The 23437-nt window shown below is 48.3% G+C and overlaps 1 non-coding gene and 1 pseudogene across 1 annotated transcript; both read right to left on the reverse strand.

The window, feature by feature from the left end:
• Positions 1-2681: 2681 nt before the first annotated feature.
• TRNAV-UAC lies at positions 2682-2754 on the reverse strand. The gene has a single exon. It is a non-coding gene; the product is annotated as a tRNA-Val (tRNA).
• A 583-nt stretch (positions 2755-3337) lies between these two features.
• LOC124671687 lies at positions 3338-5680 on the reverse strand (annotated as a pseudogene).
• Positions 5681-23437: the final 17757 nt, after the last annotated feature.

Consider the following 23437-nt stretch of genomic DNA (forward strand, 5'->3'; position numbering starts at 1 on the left):
TCAGATACGAACTTCTTGCCAGGGTGAAAACATTCAAGGCCTGTTCAGGGCCGGCGGTGTGCTAATGGGAGAATCGTCGCGGCTTCTTGCCGGGGTGAAAACCCTTGAGCCGCTTGGATCAGGCAGTAGTGGAACCTTTTGGTGCCGCTTCCTTACCGAAGGCGCCTTCTTGGAGCCCACTATGTGTCTCTCAGTCGGCGGTGGTGTTGGCGCTGGCAATGAAGCTTTCAGGAGACGATGTTTGTTTTTTCGATAAAGGGAATATATTAATATCAAAAGATACCAATTACACTCAGCCTCTGCAACAACACACCACCCTAATGGCACTACGGATGCACATAGCCAAAAAATAGAAAAGGAAACTAAGAAACAAAAGTCCCGCTACAGTATCTCGGGCCTAACAACATCAATACATCCACCACCAAGACAACACCTGAAATACAGACTCTCCAAAAACGACGCCTTCAAGAAGGGAACAATGCTCTAACACCGTCATCGCCCGATCAAAGATCTTAGGTTTTCACCCTGAATATAGTCCCCGCTCTCAAAACAATGCCTCCAACAAAGTCATTGCCAGGCACAACCAGTTAAGGCCAGACCTTGGGTTTTCACCCTGAAAGGTAGGACTCTGAACTTCACCTGTGTTGTCGCCCCCACTTTCATACCGCTGCTGTGAAGCCCGGAACACCAAGCAAGTCCATCAACAGCGCGGAGACTTGAACCTCTCTTAGCTAGTCCTCCCATTTGGCCTTCATGAAATTCTCTTCTTCCGACTTTCATCATGGATCCATGGTCACTTGATGTCAACACAGAAAAAGAGCTTCGCGCCGCTCCCCCCCAGAACCAAAACAGTCGGAATAAAAGCATGGGTGCGCGCGACCGAATACCACCCGATCCAGCAAACTACATGCAAAAGATGCGCTGATGCATTCACCGGTGGAGCCTTCCGAAACTCAACACTCCGGCTAGATGAAAATGATCAGCTTCCGGTAGGTCTTCATCTTCGCAGAAGAAGAACCCTAGGACCACCACCTTCAAACCCGAAGCAGACGAACAGGTCCCCACGCGGCCACGCCGCCATCCGCTGACCAACGATGACGAAGGAGAATTCGATGGATGGCGGAAGCCGCAACCACACCATCCTCGCCCCGCACCTCTTCGCCCCTTCCTCGCGCTGCTAGCAGAAGCCGGCGATGGATCTCGGCGGGCACAAGATCCAACAGCCGCCGCCACCACCATCCATTGCCGGAGGCCGTGGAGGAGGAGCCGACGCCGCACATCCAGGGACGCCGCCCTAGACGCGGAGCATGCCGAAGCCGGAGGTCGCCGCCCCAGCAGCCACCGCCGATCGCCGCCTCCAACAACCCCCGGGCACTTTTGCGCCGGGGCCCGCCGCCACCGTGGCCAGAGCCGACGGCAGCGTCAAAGGTAGAGAAACAGGGGGAGGGGGCGACGGAAGGAGGGAGATCTGGGGAGCGCCACGGGAGGGGTTAGGGGGGGGGGGGGGGGACTTGAATGCTCGTATGTACCTCTGGCTCAGAGACGATGTTTGTGGTGGTGGTGTATGTGTCTTGGCCGCGTGCATCATATGTTGGTGCGCCGGCTCGGGTTCTAGGATGAGCTTTGCCTCGCCGCTGATGGTATCTCTTGCTTGTCTAGGGACATGAGTTCCCTCCGCTGACAGCGAATCCAAGATGAAAATGCTCTGACGTACATTGTGTTACTCATCTTCATTGGCGTAGTTCACCTTACGAGTTTCTTGCTTTCTATTTGGCGCTTCGGGTTAACCCGGTTTGCTTACGGTGTTTGCTGCCGGTGTCTAGTTCACTCTGCCCTCCTAGTCCTAAGGTGATGGTCTTTGGTCAAAGTGTCAAAGGTCAGCTTCGCTATACATGCGTGCAGGTAGCTAACGAGGCTGGTCAACATACTTGCACTACTCAACGTACACATACCTCTGCGTATATGTAGGCACTCTGCGTTCCACACGGCCAACACATTCATGTGCGCCGAAAACGTACACGCAAACACGGTGGAACGGCCTGAATTGTGTTGCAGGCCTGCACCTTTTGCAGATGGAGTCTCTTCACGACCAAGCTGCTACATCGGAAGTGTCCAGTGTCCACGAACATATCGATGGAGTTCTTTTTCATCTTTTTTGACCGGATTCTTCGAGTGAAGATTAAGTCTTTGACCGTATAAAATTCAGATGAGTTACCTTGCTACAGTCGCATGACAGGTGGAGACAAGCGATACTGCCATCATACGTATGTTTCATTGACTAATATTCATTGGGTCCGGGAGTGTTTTACTTTATTTATTCATTTATTTTTTGCAGGAAGGAGTGTTTTACTTGTTGGGTCCGTGACAAGGTTCGTCATCAATGGATGAATGGAACTCATCTCTGCGGAGTGTGGCCATCTGATTTTTTTGTTATGTTTTTGTTTTTATTTTGTTTTTTTAGGGCATGTTTTGTTTTTGATGAGGGGCTTTTTTTTTTTTGAGAGAATGTTTTTTGATGAGGGGCTCTGAACTTTTGTGTGCGCGTGTGCTTCCAGGCCTGACCAGGGACCAGTCAAAAAAAAAAGGCCTGACCAGGGAGACGTAACTCCGAACAAAAAAGAGGTCCAATGGGCCTGGCAAAGACTGTTTAACCGACTAACCTTAGAAGCGAAAAAATAATTTGCTGCTGCCCAGGATCGAACTGGAGACCTTCAGTGTGTAAGACTGACGTGATAACCACTACACCACAGCAGCTTTGATGTTTATTTTAACAGTTTTATTTATATGTACTATGAATTACATGTGACATGTCCGTGAGGTGATGATTTTAACAACTGTTACTAGAATATACTGGCCTATGGATATAATAGGTCCGACACCATGCCTTAATGCGTCCATGCCTTGATGCTACTCGGAGGAACTTTGATGACTTGTGTGTTAACTGATTCGTGAAGTTGTTCAAGCCACTAGCGAATAACTGATGACAAGGCTGCAATGGAGTGTATCCAAGTTATTCAATAGGAAGAGATATAATATATTTGGTTCATACTTTGTTTTGTGTCACCCTCTGCCATTGCTTCCGTTTGCACAAAAACGTTGGCATCCCCAATTTTTCATTTTATTTTGATTTTTCTGTAAGCTATTTGTTGGTGTTTTCCTGGCATGTTGAGGATTTTATTAACGAGCCCTCCATCTCCACAGGATCAACAAAAAAATGTGTAATTCTTCGCAACTGTTATTTTATCCGACAGTATACTAGAGTTGTACACCTGTGATAATAACTGATAAAAGCATCAAATGTTTTACTAATGCTATAAGGAATTCAAGCCAGCGCAGATTAGTTTTTCTGTCTGATTTGGATGTGGTAACCATCAGGAAATTCTAGCCCAGGAGTCCGTACTATCTTGCCACCACCTAATTGTATCCACCTGAAATATTTTGAAGAACACGGTGACAAGAGAATGGAAGAGATGTGAACAAGTAAAAAAATTTGAACCCTATGTCGGGTCGTATGAAAAACAACATGAGCACCTATATTTGGTGACAAGAAAATGGAGGAAAATTGCCATTTGTAGCTTGCTGAAGTCTGCTCCAACACAGAAACGGATACCTCCTCCGAATGCCATGAAGTTTCTTGACCCACGGTTTATCTCCATTTTGTCCTGTGTGCATATGGAACCCCTGTTAGCTAAAGTACGAATAACTTGTACGTGGTACAGTACCCTGTATGTGCATACAAGGGTGAGGCTGTTTGATCCTTCACGAATTGAGCGTTACCTTAAACCTTGAAGGGTTGAAGGTGACGGGATCTGGGTAAATTTCTGGATTCAAGTGCACTGCTAGAGGGCAGACCATCACTCCCCATCCTGCTGGTATTGTATATCCTGTCGCCAGTTTTTGCAATTGCAAAGCACTCAATTACTGTTCTATTTCTTATTTGGCAGAATGCATGATTTAGATCGTAACATCGGAATAAAATGTTTTGGTTTGTATACATAATGCATGATATATCGGTCTTGTGCAGTAAGGACGACCTCACCTCTGAACTGAACATCTTTCAGAGTCTTTCTGAAAATGCCAGGCGCAATGTTGGCTAATCGGACCGTCTCGCTTATGACCTGTAAAAAACAGGAGTTATAAATCAGGAGTAATGGTTTTGAGTGATTAGCAGAAATACATTTTTTTGTAAATGTCTGAGAGGAAAATGGATGGCATGTATCAGCATCAGGCTGTCTGCTACCTGGGATGTGAAGGTCATGGATTTGTACTCTTTCCATGTGACTGTATCACCATCAGACTCATTGCCTGCCTGGCGCTGGTTCAGAATCGTTTCATGCTCCACCTGCAACCAAGCCAAATTCTTATAACACGCTGCTGCTCTGCTAGGAAAATCATGCTGACCACGCGAGCATGCGGGGGCACACACACACACACACGTAAGTACTCACCGTGAGCTCATCCAGCACGTGGGGATGGTCGGAGAGGAGCTTGACGGCCAGCGTGAGCGCCAGCGACGTGGTGTGGAAGCTCGCGAAGAGGAGCAGAAACATCAGGTCCAGCGCCATTCCTTCCGTCAGGACCGGCTTCTCCTTGGTGATCTCTTGGACGACATAGTCGAGGAAATCGCCGTGGGGCCGTGCCCCTCCTCCGAGCGCCTGTGCCGACTGCTTCCTCTCCTCCAGAACTTGCCGCAGCACCTCCATTGCGCTCATCCGTCCCTGAAATTGATCCCGAAATTCCTTAATTAATCTCCAACTTGTGCACATATATATGGACTTCAAGAATCCAGATACACAAGCGAGTATAGTAGTTAGATTGATCACCTGCATGCATGCGTAGTAAGCAGTCCCTGGCAAGTAGAGCGGGAACGAGATGAGCCCTCGAACGAAGTCGAAGAAGCTCTTCCGTAAAACCTTGGACCTCGACGGCTCCAAGCCGAGCAGCTTGTTCGCGGAAAGCTCGAACACCATCTGCAATTAAACACCGTACGTGAGGAAGCGACAGGTCAGAGCTGAAAATTGTGTACTGGCGATCGAACCATAAACGAGATGGACAGGGGACTTACCGTGGAGACGGCTTCTTTGAGCTCGACGGCCGGCAATGTGGACCAAGTGCAGAGTGAGCTGCAGACGGCGTGCTCGACGTCGCGGAGGATGGACTCCCTGAGGCTCTCCGGGCCGAAGAACCTGAGCACCATATTCTTGAGGTACTTGAACATGGTGCCCTGCTGCTCGCCAACGTTGTCGCGGCCGAGGATCTCCACGAACGAGTCCGGGTACCAGCTCTGGAACAGCTCCCCTCCTGCTGGAACACCATGTGGTTCAGCTCCTCGTCCGCCGACACCACCACCGGGTGCCCCACCAGGCTCGTCTTGAAGATCGGGCCGTACCTATCTCACACCCCAAAACGGAAATTGACATAAGAAACTGGCCAGCTAAATTCTCTTGGGCCTCACCCCAACAGAGAACGTGCAGGTGTACCACGCGAGCCGTTGCCGGATGAAGGGAGGAATGTCGAAGGAGGCGTCGGGGGAGAAGAACTGGAAGGTCTCGCCGACGAGCGGGAATCCCATGGAACCCGGCGGGAGGCGGCCGTTGCAGCGAGGGTTCCTCCACCTGTGCACCGCGTACAGCAGCAGCAGCGCCGCCGCAGTAAGGGCAGCCGCCGCGTAGTCGATCATCTTTCTAGGATGGAAGCGCGCGTGCTAACGAGGACGATCTATAGGCATGCCTCAAAGTTGTATGGTTTCTGCATTTCTCTTGTGATCCATCGATCGATCGGAGGCCAACCGAATCGGGCAACGGAGAGACACTAGCTAGCTTAGCGAGCACGGTGAATGGGTATGTAATGCGCGCGGGGCAGGATTTCGGGCGTGGTACAGGGAAGCCGTACAACGTAAAGGTTGTGAGAAGAACAGTGGTTGCTGAACTAGTTGCAGTCGGTGGGTGGCAAGGCTCGAATGTTCGGTTCGGCAGTAGGTTTGAAATCCAGTGCTCTTCCTATACGGGCTGGTAATAAAACTCTCCGAGTGTAAATGTGTAATGCACATGGGCTCGTTTGGACTGAAAATCCGACCTAGGCCGCAAGAGAACTGACCGAACTAGGCATTTTAAAGGGGGAATCCTACGCCATTCCTATACACCGACCGGCACCACACACCCTGATCGGGTATTGGGCCTGGCCCATTTCACCTTCTTTCTTTTTTTCGTTTTTCGTTTTTTGTTTCTGTTTCTGTTTTTTTCTTTTTTCTTTTTTCTGTTTTCTTTTTTGTTTTGTTTTCTTTTCTGTTTATTTTTCTTTTTGTTCAAAATCAAAAAAGTTCAAATCTGAAAATAGTTCAAATTTTAAAAGTGTTCAAAACGAAGAATGTTCAAAGCTAAAAATTGTTCTTATCCGAAAAATGTTCATTATCGAAAATGTTCAAATTTAAAATATGTTCATTTAAAAAATAGAAAAATGTACAAATTAAAAAAAGTTCAAACTAAAAAATGTTCAAACTTAAAAAACTTACAATTTGAAAATTGTTCAAATAAAAAAAATATTTTAAAATTAGTTCAAATTTTTTTAAAAAAATATTTTAAAATTTCTACAAATTAAAAATGTTCATCTTAATTTGTACATATTTTTTTAAAAATGTTCAGATTAAAAAAAAATTCTTACAAAAATGTTCAAACTCGAAAATTGTTCAAGTATGAAATTTTTAAAATTCAAAAATTGTTCAAAATATAAATAAATTCAAATTTAAAAATCGTTCAAATTTTAAAAAATGTTCAAGGTTTGGAATCAGTAGACAAACTTAATTTATGTGCAGAATTAGTCTATCATGCTCACCGAATAAATCTGTAGCCAAACAAATATAACGCCGATCGAACGAAATGCAAACATAACAAGCCCGATTGGAGATAACAACTTTGGGCCAAGCCCATGTACGCTCGCCCGGGGGTGTGCGGCACCTACGCTGTGCCGACCAGGTCGGTGTTAAGGAGCCCCCTTTTAAAGGGCAAACCTATTCAACGCTTATTGTGGGGGGGTCCTCCTCCCTCGCGCCCGCGCGCCCTCTAACCTCTACTTCGCTGAAGGATTTTCTTAATTGGGTCTCTATTGGCGGCCCAACTCGTTCCCGCTGGTTAGTTCTGTGCGCGCAACTTCATTCTGGGCCCTGTTTTGCGCTTTCGGGCTTCTGGTGCCAACATTGGAGGTCGCTCGGTATATAAACTGGTCTGAATTCGTCTCAGCTTTCGAGGTGGGACTATTCTTCTGGGATGTGATTGGTAACAGCTGCCCCAATTCGGGATTTGTTGATTGGGCCCCGATTCGGGATTTGTTGATTGGGCCCCGATTCAGCACTTTGGTAACAACGGTTGATTGGGCCTCTACATGAAAAAATAACACGTAAACGCACGCTGGCTACTCGCTCGCTCTAATTTTTAGAAAAATACAAAAGCATGCATGCTCACGTCTCGTTAGACTGAAATAAAGTGCTGCTGCAGCGTACATGCACTCCATCATGTGCAGCGTATCGTACTATTTTTTTGGCTGCTGTGTATCGGAACATGCATACAACAGCTAGCTATTACTTTTTTTTTATGGTAAGCCAGCTATGATTTAAAAATAACACTTGCTTCCTCGAAACGAAACTAGTGCAGCGCGTGTGTCGTTTTATGTAGCGGACCAGATGTACCTGATGCTAGACTAGTGCAGCGCGTATGTTGCCTAATAGCAAAATAATAGTACGATACGATCTGTTTCAAAAAAAAAATAGTACGATACGATCACACGCGGCGACGCGGAAGTATAGAAAAGAAAGACATATCAAGAATGGGACGCTACCGTGCAGATCTGACTACATACTTATTGATCTGGAGAGATTAATGCATATATAATTTGCACACGCATGGAAATAAAATTGCGTGGATAGCTAGCTAGGCTAATCTGAAGGAAATGAAAAAAATACAAAAAAGAAAGACCGGCATAAACAGAAAAATAAAGCTAGTAAGTCTACATTAAATATTGTTCAACACATGAATCTCATGGAACGAGAATTTGTCGTCCGGAAAAACAAATATTGTTCAATATCATAGACGGTGGGGAACATGAGCCTGAACGGAGGGGAACAACTGCCTAGACGGAGGGGAACAAGATCGTAGAAGGTAGGAACAAGAGCCTGGATGAAGGGGAACAAATACCAAGACGGAGGGGAACAAACATCGTAGACGGTGGGGAATAGGAGCCTAGACGGAGGGGAACGACTGCCTAGATGGAGGGAAACAACATCCTAGATGGTGGGGAACATGAATCTGGACGGAGGGGAACAACTGCCTAGACGAAGGGGAACAACATCGTAGACGGTAGGGAACAGGAGCCTAGACAGAGGGGAACAACATCGTAGACGGTAGGGAACAGGAGCCTAGACGGAGGGGAACAACATCGTAGACGGTGCGAAACATGAGCCTGGATGGAGGGGAACAACTGCATAGACGGAGGGGAACAACATCGTAGATGGTGAGGAACAATAGTCTGGACGGAGGGGAACAACTGCCTCGATGGAGGGGAACAACATCTTAGACGGTGGGGAACGGGAGCACGGACGGAGGAGAACAACTGCCTAGACGGAGTGGAACAACATCGTAGACGGTGGGGAACAACGACCAAGATGGTAGGGGAACAACAATCTGGATGGAGGGGAACAACGGCCTAGACGGCGAGGAACAACAACCTAGACGGTAGGGAACAAACAGTTTAGACGGTGGGGAACACACCCTACCTAGACGACGAGGAACAACAACCAAGATGGTAGGGAACAACAATCTGGATGGATGGGAACAACAACCTAGAATGGCGGGAAACAATGACATAGACCGAGAGGAACAACGACCTATACGGAGGGGGAACAATAGTCTAGACAGCGGGGAACGACGACCTACACGGAGGGGAACAACGACATAGACGGCGGGGAACAACAACCTAAACAGTAGGGAACAAATAGTTTAGACGGTGCGGAACAACATTCTAGACGACGGGGAACAACGACGAAGATGGTAGGGGAACAACGACCTCGAATGGTGGGGAACAACGCCTTACACGAAGGGGAACAACCACATAGATCGAGAGGAACAACGACCTACACGGAGGGGGAACAACAGTCTAGACAGCGGGGAACAATGACCTACACAGACGGGAACAACGGCATAGACGGCGGGGAACAACAACTTAAATAAAAATTAAAAACATGAAAAAGAAAATTAAAGAATGTAAGAAATAAGAAATCAAAGAAAAAACTATAGTGTAGAAAAAGAAAGAAAAAAATAGCCGAACTGATTAATAAACATGTAAAGGAATAAAAAAAATTAGAAAAAAAAGTTAAAGAAGAAAGATAGAAAAGAAAAAAAGAGTAAAAGAAACATGTATAAAAAATAAAAGGAAATGGAAAACGAAAAAATCCTATCCAAAACTAGAAGAAAAACATACCTAATAAGAGGAGAAAAGAACGCTCAGGTCACAAAAAAACGAAGAACGAGCAGCCAAACGCGGCTACTAGAAACCAACTCACCCTACTAGCGCCTGGACACGAATAAATAAAATCACTGTGCTCAACCAACCAACATGGTGTCATCGTCCCAACGGCTAGCAGCTCTCTCGCAGCCAGAACACCCAGGATCGAATCCTAGGCTCCTCCGATATGAATCTCCTTTTTACGACCATACACTGCTTGAATGGGCCGGCCCACGATCGCGAGCCCTTCAGCGAAACGGTGCTCCGCAGCGCGCGTGCGCTAGCGATTCGCTCCCGCCTGAAGCGATCAGCGGCTGGGCCGGCCCATTAGCGAAGCAACAGTAGTTGGTTGTCAGCCGGTTTTCTTTTTAATTCTGCCGGTTTTGGAATGTTTCTATAAGCTTCTAACCCGGTTTTCATAATTCAGTGGTTTCTTCCGGTTTTCTGGGTTTTACTTGTTTTGTTTTTTACTTTCTTCTTTTCTGGTATTTTCTGTTTTCTTTTTTCTTTTTACATTTTCGAAATTTAAAAATGTTCAATGTTAAAAAGTTTGAAATTCAGAATTGTACAAATTAAAAATGTTTGAAATTAAAAATGTTCGAAATTAAAAATGTTCGATTTAAAAAATTTTGAAACTAAAAATATTCAAAATTTAAAAATGTTCAAACTAAAAAAATCAAAATTTAAAAAGGTTTGAATTTTTAAAATGTTCAAATTTTAAAAATTATTTTTAAAAATTATTTTTAAAAATTTCGAGTTCAAAAATTGTTTAAATTTAAAATGTTTAATTCTCGAATGATTTTTTAAATTTTATATTTTGAAAATGTTTTTCAAAAGGAGAAAACAGAAAATAGTAAAACGAAAAAGCAGTACCTTTTTTGGGCTGCGTCGGTGCGGCCCATGGTCACATGCTTCATGCGGGAGAGACCATTGCTCCCGCTTAAAGTATGGATTAGGCGCTCCCATTTTAAAGGTAAATCTTATTTGATGCCTCTGACTTCGGCAGATCCTATATGCCGCCCTGGTCAGCGGTTACGAAGCCCCCCACAAAGATGATGGGCCTGGCTTATTTTCCTTTTTTCATTTTCGATTTTTCTTTTATTTTGCTCCTTTTTTCTTTTATCTTTATTAATTTGTTTCTTTTCATTTTGAGATTCAAAAATATTAACATTTAAAAAAGTTTAAGTTAATAATAGTCAAATATGAAAAATGTTTACACTTGAAACTAAACTAGATTATGTTTGTTTAGAAAGTTTAAATTTAAAATATGATCATACTTTTAAAATATTCAATGTTGCAAATTTTTTATTGAAAAAGTTTAGTTAAAAGTGTTCAAATTTAAAGGAAATATAAAAATTAGAAATAAAAAGGAAGGAAAACCAAACAAAAGGCTAAAAATATAGGCCGGCTCAATACCCAGCCCAGGGTATGTGGGGGCGTGGCACTTCTTGGCCAAGTCACATGATGCTTACACGCAGACACATTGTGGGCCTCAGCTTTTTTATGTCGGAAAAACAATTAGGGAGGAAGAACATGATGCTGAAATTGTTAAAAAAAGACCAACATTTGTGAAGAGAAGATAACTCGCTCGCTCCGTACGCGATAAGTGGCGCGCTGTGGTGGCAGAAAATCCCTGAAAAATGGTCTCTCTGCTCGCCACGTGTCAATAGGGTAAGCAATGCGGGGACGAGGGAGGAGAGAGAAGAGAGGGGAAGGCTGAGTGATGTCAGTTTTTTTCTTTTTTTCCTAGATTCATTTTTTAAAAATGAAATATCGTGAGAATCGTAAGTCCAAATTACAAACCGTTTCGACTTTTGAGATCCTCTCGTCGAGATGTTCAGAACTAGATCGCATGTTGATAGGTTTCAAGATATTTTTTTCGTACTTCCTATAATACTATGGTTGTACTCGTGGTGTGTACCTAATCGTACTCATGTTTTAACTGATAATTAGTTCTATTTTTGGTGTATTTGATACAATTTTTCTCTTTACTCGGTAATTGTACTTACTCTTATGCGCTATTGTACATGTACTTCTGCATCAATACTTACTCGTGTGCGAATTGTACTTCTGTACCAGTACGTGCTCGTGTGCGTGATTATACTTCTGTATCAGTACTTGCTCGTGTGCGCAACTGTACTTCTGCATAAGTACTTGCTCGTGTGCGCACATGTACTCGCCCGTGTTTGCAGTTGTACTTGTACTCACTACAACAAATGTGACATTCTATGACGCTCATTCCGTGACGATACAGTGAAAAAACGTCAGGGAATAGTCAAAATTTCAGAAACTGTGACGTTTTTTGACTGAAACGTCATGGAATGAGCGTCATATAATGTCACATATGTTGTAGTGACTCACTCATGTGTATTCATGTACTCGTTTCTTCTACGTACCTATAACCGTGTCTTATATGCAACTGTACATGTGTCTCTTTCTAATTAGTACTTGTACCTCGGTGTGCATGTGCTGGTCAGGCATGTATGCAACAGGTGGAGACACGCTACATGCTTCATACGCAGTGGCGGACCCAAATCAAAATTGAGAGGGGGCAAAAATATATTTATAGGTGAAAATTTTCTTTTTAAGTGGGGGCAAATCACCCTTTAGGAGTACTATTACAAGGAAAATTAGCAATTGGGGAGGGGGGGGGGGCAGCCGCCCCCTTGCCAACAAGGTAATCATACATCGACGTCGTCTCCTCCACCGCCGTCTCCTCCACTCCCGGACTCGCAGTTCGGCATCGATGTCGCCGCCCGGGAAGAGCGGTGGCGCGCACACCGTCAGCAGCGGCGGGAGGCAATGCAGCAGCAGGCCCGCCAGCAGCGGGAGGCGGCGCAGGCGGCGGATCTAGCGGCGTTCTGCGCCCATGGCCCCGCCGGCGGCGAGGCCGCGGCGGCAGCAGCGTGGCAGGAGCAGCGACGAGCGCCACCGTTGCGGCGTCCGACGCCTCGACGGGACAGAGGCGTGACGGTGCCGTGCACGGGCGGAGATGGAGCAGCGGTGGGCGACGAGCGCCAGCCGCGTTGAGCGGGATGCGCCGCATCGAATCGGCGGGAGTCGATCGAGCGCCGGCGGCGGGAGTCGATCGAGCGCCGGCCAGCAGACTGGCGGCGGAGGAGCGTCGGCAGCGGGAGGCGGCGCTGGCGGCGATCTGGGGGAGGCGGGCGGACCAGTTGGCGGCGGAGGCCGACGTGTTGGCGGCGGCGATGATGGAGGCGCCAACAGATGTGGAGGACGATGCGCCAACGGAGGAGGAGGACGCCGAGGCGGAGGAGACCGAGGTGGAGGACGACGACGACGACGAGTTCGAGTGGTCCGACGACGACGGGCTGCAGCCGGACGAGACGACCGATCAGCAACACGCACTCATCGAGTCCTTCGAGTCGGAGAAGAAGCTCCAGGACAACGCCCGTGCCCGCGAAGAGGCGCAGATTCTACGCGCCATCGAGCTCTCCCTCCAGACGGCGCAGCAGGGGAGGGCGGAGGAGGACGCGCGGCGGGAACGGAGCCGTCGGGCCACCGCCGAACGCAAGGAGAGGAGGCGCGCGCAGGAGGAGCTGCGGCGTAGGGGAGGCAACGACGGGGCGGGGCCGTCGAACGCACCGTCGGGCGGTCAGTAGTGTAGGTTTAGATGAAATCTAGCAGTTTTCATTCAAACTTTGTAATATATAATCAAAATTGAATGAAAACCTTTATTTTCGTGCACCAAAATTCATTTGGGGCGGCGTTTGGGGGACGCGGCTGGGGAGCGACGTCCCCCAAAGGCGGCACGAACAAAACATGTCCCCCAAACGCTCAATCCAGCGCGGTTTGGGGGACGCTTTGGGGGACGTGGCTGGAGATGCTCTAAGTACATCAATTTGAAGGAAAGCCCCGCTGCATGGTTCATACGTACGTAAGACTACCCATAGTGGGAGTAACATAGCTAGTAACATCACACACCCCTAGGCATTTTGGTAACATGGCATGATAATTAATGAAGAAAGAGAATGTGGTGGTAACTAGCTATGTTACCATAACATCATACTTCTCAAGACAAGATGAGTCTACAATCTAATAAATATAACATGCATAATACTACACCCTACTATGACTAGTCTAAGTAACTATCCACTATGGAGGTACTAACATAGGGTAGTAACATGCACCATATTACTACTCTATGTTAGACCCTACTATGACTAGTCTAAGAGCATCTCCAGTCGCGTCCCCCAAACCGTCCCCCAAACCGCGCCGGATCGAGCGTTTGGGGGACGTGTTTTGTTCGTGCCGCGTTTGGGGGACGTCGCTCCCCAGCCGCGTCCCCCAAACGCCGCCCCCAAATGAATATTTGTGCACGAAAATAAAGGTTTTCATTCAATTTTGATTATATATTACAAAGTTTGAATGAAAACGGCTAGATTTCATCTAAACCTAGACTACTGACCGCCCGGCGGCGCGTTCGACGGCTCCGCCCCGTCGTCGCCTCCCCTACGCCGCAGCTCCTCCTGCGCGCGCCTCCTCTCCTTGCGTTCGGCGGCGGCCAGACGGTGCCGCTCCCGCCGCGCGTCCTCCGCCGTCCCCTGCTGCGCCGCCTGGAGGGAGAGCTCGATGGCGCGACGAATATGCGCCTCTTCGAGGGCACGGGCGTCGTCCTGGAGCTTCTTCTCCGACTCGAAGGACTCGACGAGGGCGCGTTGCTGATCGGCCGTCTCGTCCGGGTGCGGCCCGTCGTCGTCGGACCACTCGAACTCGTCGTCGTCGTCGTCGTCCTCCACCTCGGTCTCCTCCGCCTCGGCCTCCTCCTCCTCCATTGGCGCCTCCTCCTCCACATCTGTTGGCGCCTCCATCATCGCCGCCGCAAACGCGTCGGCCGCCGCCAACTGCTCCGCCCGCCTCCCCCATAGCGCCGTAGCGCCGCCTCCCGCCGTCGACGCTCCTCCGCCGTCGCCGCTGCTGGAGCTCGATCGACTCACGCCGCCGGCGCTCGATCGAAGTCACGCCGTTCACGGAACGGCGCCTGCCGCTCATCGCGGCCGGCGCCGGCGCTCGTCGGCCCATCGCTGCTCCATCTCCTCCCGCATGCGGCGCCGGCGCTCGTCGGCCCATCGCTGCTCCATCTCCTCCCGGTGCGGCGCCGTCGCGCCTCTTGTCCCGTCGAGGCCGCAACGGTGTCGCACTGCCGCTCCCGCCACGCTGCTGCGCCGCGGCCTCCTCGCGCTGCGGAGGCGAGGGCGGAGAACGCCGCTAGATCCGCCGCCCGATGCGCCTCACGGCGCTGGCGGGCCTCCTCCTCGAGTGCCTCCTCGAGTGCCGCACGCCGCTGCCGGCTCGTCAATGGAGGAGACGGCGGTGGAGGGAAGTGGCCATCGCCGGGCGGTTCGCCATTGCCACTCGGTGATGGAGGAGACGGCCGTGGAGCGACGAGGGCTGTGTTTGTTGCCGGCGGGGTGTGGTGGCTACCATTGATGAGCCGGGAGACCTTTTATAGACGCCGGCGTCGGGAAGAAAGCGCGGGAACGGACGAGAAGAGGCGGGAAGATCGCGCGGGAACGGGCGGTGGCGTGCGAACGCCGGCGACGCGTGGAGGCCGCGCGGCACCGACGAGACGTCTCGCCTGCCCCTCCGTCGCCATTAAGGCAAAGATGCCGGTCGCGCGCGAATAACTACCGTCGCGAGGTAGGCGACGGCTAGGTTAAAATTAACCGTGCCGGCCGACGCGTCGGCCCGCGTCGGTTGGCCTCGCTGTCGTTGTGTCCGGCGTCCCGGAGCGTCCCCGTGGGACGGGGACGGGCTCGGGCGCCGGACACCGTATTGGGGAGCGCCGGACAAAAAGGGCTTTGACGGGGCCGGTGAACGCTGTTTAGTCCGGCGCGCCTTAAATCCCTTCGGTGACGCTGTGACGCTGATCTGGAGATGCTCTAAGTACATCAATCAATTGAAGGAAAGCATGGACCTCGTACACACGTGAGAGACCTTCGATTCGTTCCTTCACGCGTAGTCGTAGGCTGGTAGATATGCATACGTATTTGTCAGGTTGCATCGCTTTCGAGAGTACAGCGCTTAACTGGGTGGAGTACCACGTGTGGCTGCCTTGGATCGGTTGTGTCGCTCTTCTCCAGCTAACACGTGTCGAGGCGAGCGCCCGTTCGCTCGTGTGAGGAGTCCTTCGCGAAGGTTGGCCTCCATACAGTGATACCCACATGATGCACCATAGAACATGAAGAAGAGCATATTTAGAGTGAAAGAATCTAGCGATTGGGTCTTATGATTTAGGGTGTGGGACAGGGATCGGTAGCATCAGAAAATAAGGGTGGACTTGGGAGAGGCCGAGGCGGTAAAGGTCTTTTTCTACTAACTCCATCACAAATATAAGATGTTTTAGCTTCTACTGGATTTATCTATTTTAGTATGTATTTAGTCTATTCTTAGACTGTAGATACACTAATTATGATGTGTATCTAGCTTAATTTGCTATGTATAAGACGTCTTATATTTGTGAATAGATGGTGTTATTGTTTTTAGTCTATTTTATTTTATTTTTGTTTTTATTAGAATTTTCTTTCCTTTACCTTTTTTCAGTTGCGCTTTTCCTTTATTTTTATAACATAAGTACATGAAGTATTTTTCGATCATTTGACTATGCATTTCCGAAAAATGTTTTTCTCAAACACATTAATCCAGGAATTTATAAAATGGAAATTTGAAAATTATACTTGCTAATGGGCTCCGGCAAAATACCTTTCTGAAATCTATTAAATTCGAGAATCGGGGAAAAGGTAAAAAATTAAAACCTTTTATTGGGTTGTGCTGGATGCGACTCATGTTAAAAGGACTCCAACAGTAAGCCGAGCTCCCACGAGAGATGCAGGAGCTACTATGCGGTGCGGGTGAGATCTATCGCCGAAGAGTTCAGGGGCCGAATAAGTCACAGAACAGAGCCCGAAAACATGGGTTGGTCCGTAAAAGAAGTTCACGGGCCCGAGAAACTCACCGCATGCCCCATATTAAAAGGGTTCGCGGAGTGGGTTCGGTTCGCAAACCCTACTTCCCTCCACCGTTCCTCTCCCTCCACCGCCGCCACTCACCGTTTCCGGCGAGCAATCCAGCTCGCTCCAGGCAGCGATCCAACACCCGCCAGTGCGCGATGGTGTCCCGTGGAGGCTCCGACGGCCCTGGCGCCCATCTTCTGCACCGACACGGTGCGGCGCAAATAGAACCGGAGCAATGGCGCGCGCAAGCGCAGCGCCCGCCGGTGGACGAGCTGGGGGCTCACGCCCCCAGGGAAGCTCGCGCGCTACGGCAACGCCGGTGAGGGATCCTCGTCCAGCCAGTCGAGCCACGCACCGCGGCTCCCCGTCGCGGAGAGAAGCAACGAGCACGAGCTCGTCCCCGCGCGGTCGTCGACCTTCTCCGCCGGGGAATCCATCCACGGCAGCAACGAGGAGGAGGCGGTCCTGGCGCAGACCAAGGCCGTCAGCGCGGCGGAGGCTCGCGCGCGCTTTCTCCTGGAGGAGGCGGACGCCGTCCGCCATGTCCGTGAATACGAGGTGGCCCACCGGGAGGCCCGCGTCTGCCACGTCAAGCTCGAAATAGTCGCCGAGGATGCGTGAAGATCGTCCACGACAGTGTCGGTGCCGTCTGCCGCCGACAAGCTGCACCACCACCGACACTGCCACGCGCCATAGGTCACTATATGCGTTGACCCAGCATACCACTGCATGTTGTAGTATACAAGTCGTTGATATGATCTTCATGAAGGGACTTCTTCACAAACATCACATCCCTCAGAGTGGTACAACAGAAACATTGCAGGTCATAACACTCCAGATATTATTACAAACATAGTCTTAACAAGTTGGTATTCTCACAGGTCCGATGAGAACACCCTAAGATACTACTTAAGTACTATTACAACTCACATATAGATGAAAGAGAGCTCGGCAACTTATTTAAGTATGCCACTATGCTGCTCGCCTCTAAGATAACTAAGGTATGTCACTACTCCTCTGCCTCATTGTCGTCGGGCCCGTAGACTATCACATAGTCTACGCCTTCCACTCCTCCGGTCAGATCAGGATCTTCATAGACCAGCTCGTAGCCTCCTTCCGGCGCACCATCGTTGGCCTCCACTTCCATATCATAGTCTAGCAAGGGTGTCGAAATAAAGTGAGTATAGAGGTACTCAGCAAGTTCAAAAGAGAAAAAAATATTTGATGCACTAGCTACGATCGTTGAACAGGAAATCTCAGGTCAATGCATGTTTCGAAAATATTTCTTCAAAAGATTGATTTTATATTGAAAACTATGCCCGCAGTCTTCACAGGTTGACGAGAACTTCATGGAGTTCCTTTCCTGCCGCGTTCGCAGTTCCCTTCCCGGAACAGGCAATGACAAGCCACAATTTTGTACACTCTGCAGAGGTGCGTTACTTTTCCCATAAGAGACCTTATCCTTTCTGCCAGCCGCAGGAACTTGTCCCCGTCCACACTTCCTTGGTGTGAGGCCAGAAATAAGATCCAAGCCCACACCGCCTTCTCCGCGACCTCGCAGACCCACCCTTTTTGTAAGTCTGTCCTGCCCTTTATCTATGGAGATACCTACCCATGTGACAAGGTATCAACTTGTCAATGCCTACGGGTTGTAGACTAGGGTTTAGTTGGAAGTAGAGGGCAAGTAGATCTCGAAGGTTTCAGCCGAAAAGTACTCGACGATTATGAAAACTAGGGTTTGAGAGACAATGATTCGATGCTTTCTTTGTCCCTTGACTCCCCCTTATATAGGAGCGGAGCCGAGGGATTCGTATTGTACAAGTTACAGAGTCCGGGAAGGTTTCTAACTCATCCCACAAGATTACAAATAATGCTTCCTATTACAACTCTAACTTTCCTTAACAATATCTTCGGCTTCCGAATCTTCTTATTCTTCGGGTAGTGGGCCTTCAGTAAACCCTGGGTACTATCTTCGGCAGGCCCATTGGGGATGCCTATGTCAGTAGCCCCCGAGATTTTGCTTGAATCGTAGAGTCAAGGAAAATCTCCATTGTTTATTTTTACTCGACAACTTAAAACTTTTCTATATTTCTTCACATAAATTGCTATATTGTACAGGGATAATGGTAGTTGAGGCTAGTTCATCTGACGGATCAGGTACTAGTTAACTGCTATAGTGGCAATCCGCAAAAACCTACTTCAAGATCACGTCCCTGGACATGATCTCGGGATACTGGTGTAAACTTCGACGAGTGCCGCTTAAGGTCTTACCATTCCGTCGAGTCCCGGTCATATTTATCGGGTACCTAACGCGTCCGTTAGGATTTTTCTTCGTATCTCGTTGATACGGATAAAAGTAGCAAACCGACGTCGGAGACGGCGCCACGCCACACGAACGGATCCGGGGTCTTACCTTCGCAAATTTGCGGCATTCAGAAATTGATCGCAACTTTGGCGTTCCGAGAATATATTGTCGAGTGCTTATTCGGCTGTTGGAATGGCACATTTTATTGAGTCAAAGATGACTTATATTGCTCTCCCGATGGGAGTATATGCAGAGTTATTTATAACTCGAAATATACTCTTTTGCTCTTCTCTCTTTCTTCTTTTCATTCTTTCTTTCTTTTTTTTTTATAATTTCATCGGGCACGCGAACAGCGTTCCCGATGGGAGTAGCCCCCGAGGCTACAACCAAGGACTTGTGCTTGGCTGTAGGCTTCACGTCTTATGCCGCTATATTTTCTTTCTCTCCCGAAGTTTTACAATTTCTCGGGTGCGCGAACAACGCTCCCGATGGGAGTAGCCCCGAGGCTATGAGCAAATATTTGTATTTGATCATAGGCTCTCGCCATTTCTATTTTGTCTTTCTTGATCTTTTCATTTTTCAAAGTAGCCCCCGAGCATTTGATCAAAAACTTGTATTTGATCAAAGGCTCGCCAATATTTTTCCATGTCGCCTTTTTTATGAAACTGTTGAGGCGAATTTTTTCCTGCAAAGGTGACGTTATTGCTGACGATAGCCACGATTTCGAGTCCGAAAATCGCGAGAAGTTTTCTCCCGCTGCCTTGCAGGCCCAAAGTAACCATTATCTTGACACGTCATGCAGGTGGGGGACACACGTCCTCCGCTTTTCCTGGCGCACGTACCGTAACTTCTCCAATGTTAAAATACTTTTTTACCCCTGTTTCCACGTGGTTATCATCTGCCGCACACTTTTTCCATCCAACGGTCCGCCGCTTCACCGCACCTCTATATAAGATCCCCTTCTTCTTCTTCCTCGAGCACTTCCGCTCGCGTCGTTCCCCTGCTTTCCTCTGCAAAACTTCCTCCTGCGCCCCACAACTCCCTAAGCTCATCTTCTCCAAGCTGCATTCCTGCGCCATTGTTGATGCCACCGCGTCGGTTGATCAAGCACAGCACGCCTGAATCATCAATGGCTGCCGTAGATCTGGGAAGCGCGGAGTGGGAAAGGTCCAAAATTTCCACCCAGGACATCAATCTCTTTAAGAAGCTGGGGATCAGCAAGAAGCCGAAGGCGCTGTGCTTCCCTAGTGAAGAAAGCTACCCAACCCCTCCAATGGGGTATCGGGTAAGTTTCGTCGACCATCTCATCCGCGGTCTTTCCGCCCCCATTCATCCTTTCCTCCGCGGACTGCTCTTTGTTTATGGTCTGCAACTTCACCACCTCACGCCCAATTCTATCCTCCATATCTCCATTTTCATCACCCTCTGCGAGGCCTTCCTTGGCGTCCAGCCTAACTGGGCGCTATGGAAGCGCATTTTCTTTTGTCGCCGTAATGGCTCTCCCAATGTCGCCTACAACATAGGCGGCGTTGTTATTTCCGTTCGCCCCACAGTCGATTACTTCGACGTCAAACTCCCTGACTCAGTTCAAGGGTGGCGCAAGAAGTGGTTGTACATTCAAGAGGAGAACCATGGATGTGCTGAAGACAACATCCCCCCTTTTGATGGTGCCGAGAAAATCCTTCGCCGCCGCTCCTGGGATGCAGAGGCTACCGAGGAAGAAAAAATATCGACAGAAGCCCTGATGACTCGCATCCATGAGTTGCAGAATACTCGCGGCAAAGAGCTGTCAGGTATTCAGATCACAGCGTATTTTCTTAGAACTAGAGTGCAGCCTCTTCAGGCTCGCAAATTCCCTCTCTGGAAGTACGCTGGCGACAAGGACGCAGATCGGTTGTCGGCGGATTTAGAGGTCAAGGACTTAGAAAAGCTTGTCCGAAAAATCTCCTCCCTCAGCAAAAAAGATCCTGTCCCTTCTTCTTGTCGTGTAAAATCGTACAGCGCCACCAATGCGCTTCCCAAGGTAAACTTTGTCGATTGATTTGTTATTGCCTTGCTATCTTCTTTGTAACTCCTTTTTTTGACATCTTCCTTTGTTTTTTATATAGAACCATCCAAATCTTGTCTCTCTTCCTCCCCTTCCTGAAGGTGGAGAAGTCGATGAAAGGGCCGTTGTCACCGACGACAACCAAGATGCCCCCTCTTTTGTGAATGAACCCGTAGATTCTCAAAAATCTACGGGATCTTCTGAAGGCACTGCATCGGCACAATCTCCTCCTCCTGCTGTTTCTCCAAGGAACAAAAGGAAAAGGGATGATGTCGAAGATTCCGGCACCTCCAAAGCCGAAGAAGCTGTTCCTTCACGCCAGAAGGCAGCTTATGATCCATACCTTGAGTCCCTCATCAGCTCGTAAGTTACCTTTTATTTCACTTTATTTTGTACTTGAATATTTTTATCTATCTTGCTTTTTATGCTGCCGACATTTAATCGCAGTGATGATGAAGAAGAAGTACCAGCTGTTGATGTGGCTGCTCGAACGAGTACGTCACATACTCTGGTTGTTTCGGAGACGCCAGTCGAAGGAGAGGAATCCTCGCCTCCTCAACAAAACGTCGGCGCTCCTACTCCTCCTTCGAGCCCTCTTGTCCCTTCACCAAAAAGGACAAGGGTTGAAACAATCCCGGAGCCTACCCTCCACTTGGGTAGCTCCTCTAGCCCTCTCTTGGATGATGTAAGTTCTTAATTTTCTTGTCACTGTCTATATTTCCTCTGTTTGCTTCTTTATGCCATCATATTTTTCCCATACCGACATTTTCTTTCTTTGTCCTTCTTTGACAGCCTATGATCAAAGAGCTTGTTCGCATCGGTGCCCAATTCATTGGGTACCGTGAGTATGCCAGCAAGACTGAAGGTAAGAATTCTTTGCTGGCCCTTGTTACTTCTTGCTCCTGTTTTGTCGCAATTTTGACGATTCTTAACTATTTTGGCAGAAAAACTTGCGGAAGCCAACAAGCTTGTCGACACGCTTGCTCAGAAATTAGAGCAAAGTGAAGCGGCTCGCAAGAAGGCTGAACTTGATGCTAGCAAGGCTAAAGCGGAGGCTGATAAGGCCAAGGCAGAAGCTGCTGGTGTCGAAGATCTGCAAAAAAGACTTGATGATGCCGAAACTGCTTTGACCGAGCACAAAGCCGAGCAGGCTACTCGTGAAAATTCGATCATCAAGTGCTTGAACCAGCAGATTCGGTGCTTTGTCGGTAATTTTTTCGATCCATTCTATTTTTCTTAGACTTGCTTTTCTTTACTTACTGTCGACCAACATATATTTTCTGCGATAGGTAAAACAAACCAAGAATTCGAGCTTGAAGATTCCGACAACGATCCTCTTCTTGACACGCTCTCTATCCTTGAGCTTAATGGAACCGAAGCTCGCGAAGGCATTGAACAGGCTGACGCAGGATTGTCACGGCTGTTCCCCTACTTCTTCCCGAAGAAAGCGGAACCCAAGACTTTCCTTGCTCTTGCCAAGGACTTCAACCCACCAGAGGATCTTGGACTGAAGATGCGCCACGAAAACATGAAGATTGCTGTCGAAAGTACTGTCGCCTTGGTTGCCGACGACCAACAAACTATCGACTGGGCGAAAGTAGGCGACACAGAACAGATAGAGCAAACACAATGGCGATCGTTGATCAGGGCGGCAAAGCCCAACACGAAGAAAATCCTGGCCTATCTCGGAATCAAGCCATCTTCAACTCCTAGCTCATCAAAGCCGGAGGTCTAGTTGAATGCCCCTTCTTTTTATTTTTTCTATTTCTTTAGCTATTGTCGCCATATTAGCTTTGGCGACAATTACCTTAGTAGTCCCTTTGAAGAACCCCTTATGTAATATCCATGTAAATTTCATGAAGATCAATGGAATTCTGTCTTGCGCAATCATTTGATATTGAAATTTTCTTTTCCAGTTGATATTTGATAACTACTCCGCCAATCCTTGTTCTGCCGATACTTCGCCTGCTTCTTCATTCTCGAAGAAAACCCTTATCGAAGATTTTTCCAGTAAACATTTGTCGCAAGATTTGCAAAAACTTCGCCAACAACTCCAATCCATGAAGAAACAAACTCTTGCGATGATGGAACAATCTCGAAAAGCAGCAGAGAGAGAGAAAATTGCTCTCCAACAAGCAAAAGAGGCCATAGCTACCAGGGATGCTGCTGTGTCAGAAGCTGAGAAAGCCACTACTCGAGAAAATAGCATGCTCGAGCTAATGACTGAAGCTAGCGCGGATATGCTAGGTATGTTTTTCCAACCTCACACTGCTTCTTTTTTGTTTTACTGTGCCTCCCCTTAGATTTCTTGCTTTGTCGCTTAATAGGCTCGGTTCTCGACGCTGCCGCTGAAGATGAAAGAGTGAATGTCAGAACGAATCTTCTCGTCAATCTTTCTCTTAATCATGGCTGTCTGTTCTGGGCCACCCCTGAGCGAACCCAGCAAATTGTCAGGTTCCAAGATCGCGCTTGTCAGGTGCGCGAATTTCTCAATTTCTGCACGAGAACCTTAACCCTTGTTTACAAGACTTTATTTCCTCGAGATGAGGCTCCCGAAACTCTTCTTGGACTGATGGAGAAATTTAGAGATGCCCCCCGCATTCATAATTTTGTGCGAGC

This window comes from Lolium rigidum, chromosome 7 (genome assembly GCF_022539505.1).
Source record: "Lolium rigidum isolate FL_2022 chromosome 7, APGP_CSIRO_Lrig_0.1, whole genome shotgun sequence".
Taxonomy (NCBI): Eukaryota; Viridiplantae; Streptophyta; class Magnoliopsida; order Poales; family Poaceae; genus Lolium; species Lolium rigidum.